Raw genomic sequence first — 3550 nt, 5'->3', positions numbered from 1 at the left:
TAAGGAATAGGGAGAGGCAATATATACTTAATGGCACAGTTCGAAAGAGTGTTCTGGAATAGAGGGACTTGAGGTTCATGTGCATCAATCTTTGAAGGAGGCAAGTCATATTGCGAGAGTGGTTCGCAAAGCATATGGGATCTTGGGCTTTATAAATAGAGGCATTGAGTACAAAAGCAGGGAAGTTATGCTGAACCATTATAAAACTCTGGTTAGGCCCCAATTGGAGTGTGGCTTCCAGTTCTGCTCAGCAGACTTTAGAAAGAATGTGAGGGTCCTTGAGAGGACGCAGAAGCGATTTACCAGAATGGATCCAGGGATGGGGGATTTTAGTTACAAGGTTAGGTTGGAAAAGCTAGGATTATTCTGCCTTTCTCAAAGGAGATTGAGTGGAGAATTGATAGAGGTGTATAACACCTCCAGAGAACAGGCCATCCTGGACTGGGTATTGTGCAATGAGAAAGGATTAGTTAACAATCTTGTTGTGTGGGGTCCCTTGGGGAAGTGCGCCCATAATATGATAAAATTCTTCATTAAGATGGAGAGTGAGAGAGTTGATTCCGAGACTCGGGTCCTGAATCTAAACAAAGAAAACTATGAAGGTATGAGGCGGGAGTTGGCTATGATAGATTGGGGAACGTTACTTAAAGGGTTGACAGTGGATAGGCAATGGCTAGCATTTAAAGAGCGCATGGATGAATTACAACAATTGTTCATTCCTGTCTGCGCAAAAGTAAAACAGGAAGAGTGGCTCAACTGTAGCTTACAAAAGAAATTAAGGAAAGTATTAGATCCAAGGAGGAGAAATATAAAATGGCCAGAACAAGCAGCAAACCTGAAGATTGTGAGCAGTTTGGAATTTAGCAGAGGAGGACAAAGGGATTGATTAACAAGTGGAAATGAGCTTGCAGAGAACATCAAAATTCACTGTAAAAGCTTCTGTAGATATGTGAAGAGAAAAAGAGTAGTGAAGACAAATGTGGGTCCCTTCCAGTCAGAAACGGGGGAATTTATAATGGGGAACCAAGAAGTGACAGACCAATTAAATACATACTTTGGATCTGTCTTCACAAAGGAGGATACAAATTATCTCCCAGAAATGTTGGGGAACATAGGGTCTAGTGAGAAGGAGGAACTGTATGAAATCAGTATTAGTTGGGAATGTTTGGGAAATTGATGGGATTGAAGGCCGATAAATCCCCAGGGCCTGATAATCTACATCCCAGAGTACTTAAGGAAGTGGCCCTTGAAATAGCAGATGCATTTCTGGTCTTTTTTCAAAATTCTATCGACTCTGGAACAGTTCCAATGGATTGGACGGTAGTTAATGTAACTCCACTATTTAAAAAAAGAGGCAGAAAGAAAACAGCGAATTATATACTGGTTAGCCTGACATCAGTCGTGGGGAAAATGCTGGAGTCCATTATAAAAGATGTAATAGCAGAGTGCAATAATAACTCGTCTCCACTCCTAGTATTTCTAAATCCCACACATTCACTATAATGTGAACAATTATTTCCTGTTGTGTCTCTCTCAGATTTGGAAACTTCACTGTATTGGAGTGAGGTGACATCTAGTGGCGGGAAGGAAGAACTGCAATCAAGCAGCAGAAACTCCACAGTCTGTCAGGGTTAAAGAAACATTGCAATGTGAGGAGACAGCGAAGTGGTTTGATTGGGTAGATGGAGACATGATTCCACTTGTGGTGGTGTCTGAAGCAAAGGCCAGAAATACAAAATTGTCATTAATAAAAGAAATGAGGAATTCATGAAAAATGTAGTAACGTAGTGAATGGTTAGAATGTGGATAGAATAGAAAGTGAGATTGGATGGACAGAAGCAGTCTGAAAGGATGGCTGAAACAAAAGGTGAGTGCCCAGAAACGTTAACTGTGTTTCTCACAGCACAGATGCTGCCAGAGCTGCTGAACATTTCCAGCACTTTCTGTTTTTATTTCAGCATTTGCAGGATGTTGCTTTGATCTGAAAAAAAATGGATGATTGGCTGGGGGGTTCCAGTGAAATTCCACAGCAGCTAATAAAGACTCATCTGTCAGTGGCTCGTTGGTCTAGGGGTATGATTCTCGTTTAGGAAGTATGGTTAATTAACATGTGAGAGATACTGGGTTCAAATCCGCGACGAGCCCTGGTCTGCTGGCATTTTTAGATTAAGGTTATCTATTGGTTTCAGCCTTGCAGAAGGTGGAATTGACTTCCATGCGGAGCTGGCTTGAGGACCAGACAACTGGATTCAAAGAGCTTGTCGACAAAATAGCAATTAACTAAATGGACAGAGAGCCAAGTGGGAATATAAAGTTGTTGCTGTAATTGTGACCTGACTCCAAAAACATCTGGACTGGAATGGAATGGAATTCTTCAGTGTTTCTGTTTTTTGGCTTGCATTGACTCATCGATTTTCTTGTTTTTCACTTTGTCGATGCCTTTGAATAATTGTGGATCCTTCTTCAGGGTGTCTTCTTTCACCAGGTAGTTCTGACCTCCGATGATGTTGATTGTAATCAGCTTCAATTCGCTGATAGTTTTGGAAGTGAGCAGATTTCCTTTGCTTGAGTCCACAACATGGAACTCAGTCTGACATGTGGACCCATGGGAGGATTTGAATGCCATCCCTGCGTTGGAGTTGCATCCATCCAATAAGAGACCGAGTAGAAGTGACAGTTCTGTCAGTCGAATATGAGACTTTTAATGGCAGGGTTGTGAGTTTGAGTGCCATTCTGTTTTTCCCTTTTTTAAGGCTTCATGAGCAGAGAGTACAGGGAGTGTTTGAAATGAGCAAGTCTCGCTTTGATTCAGGACTCTTACCTCTCAGCAGCATCTCACTATGAAAGATTGAATTTGATCTCATTTCATTCTCAGCTCGGGGTCTGTGCGGCTCAGTGGCACTTCTGGCTGTCTCCCACTTCACAATCCATCAGTACTGAGAAAGCAATGGGGAATATTACTCACATGTTGTGTTCTTTAAGTTTTTGGAAAACTTGAATGTATGTATTTTCTTCCAAAACAAGGACACCAAGCCACTGTTAATGGAGAGCTGAAATAGCTCAGTTGGGAGAGCGTTAGACTGAAGATCTAAAGGTCCCTGGTTCAATCCCGGGTTTCAGCAATTTCGCTTCCTTATGCGTCCCTTGCCTTGGTTCTGATTTTCCAGTTGCACAATTTACATTGAAATTATTTACCAAGCACCAGTGGATTGAATTTGAGAAACAACACAGAGTCATTTACAACATCGAAGGTGGTCATTTGGCCTATCACGTCCATGCTGGCTCTCCCCGGAGCAATCTAGTCAGTTCCACTCACCAGCTCGATCCCTTTCCTCCTGCAAGTTTCTTTCCTTCAAGTATCCATCCAATTTCCTTTTCAAATCATTGATTGTCTCTGCTTCCACCACACTCGTGGGCCAAGACATTACCACCCACAACATAAAATATTCCACCTCATCAAGGATGGGAAATACTTACATCTTCTATATTTGCTTATTCTCTATTTCTATGAGAATAGACTGGCAGTCAACATGAAAGGAAACCCAAAAAT

At 41.8% G+C, this 3550-nt stretch overlaps 1 non-coding gene across 1 annotated transcript; it reads left to right on the top strand.

Annotated features, from left to right (window-relative positions):
• The first annotated feature begins 3049 nt into the window (after nt 1-3049).
• On the top strand, nt 3050-3122 carry trnaf-gaa (transfer RNA phenylalanine (anticodon GAA)). Its single transcript has one exon. It is a non-coding gene; the product is annotated as a tRNA-Phe (tRNA).
• The last annotated feature ends 428 nt before the right edge of the window (nt 3123-3550 follow it).

Source organism: Heterodontus francisci, unplaced genomic scaffold, assembly GCF_036365525.1.
Source record: "Heterodontus francisci isolate sHetFra1 unplaced genomic scaffold, sHetFra1.hap1 HAP1_SCAFFOLD_102, whole genome shotgun sequence".
Lineage (NCBI taxonomy): Eukaryota > Metazoa > Chordata > Chondrichthyes > Heterodontiformes > Heterodontidae > Heterodontus > Heterodontus francisci.
The sequence above is the reverse complement of the archived record's forward strand: the minus strand, read 5'-3'. Positions and strand labels throughout refer to the sequence as shown.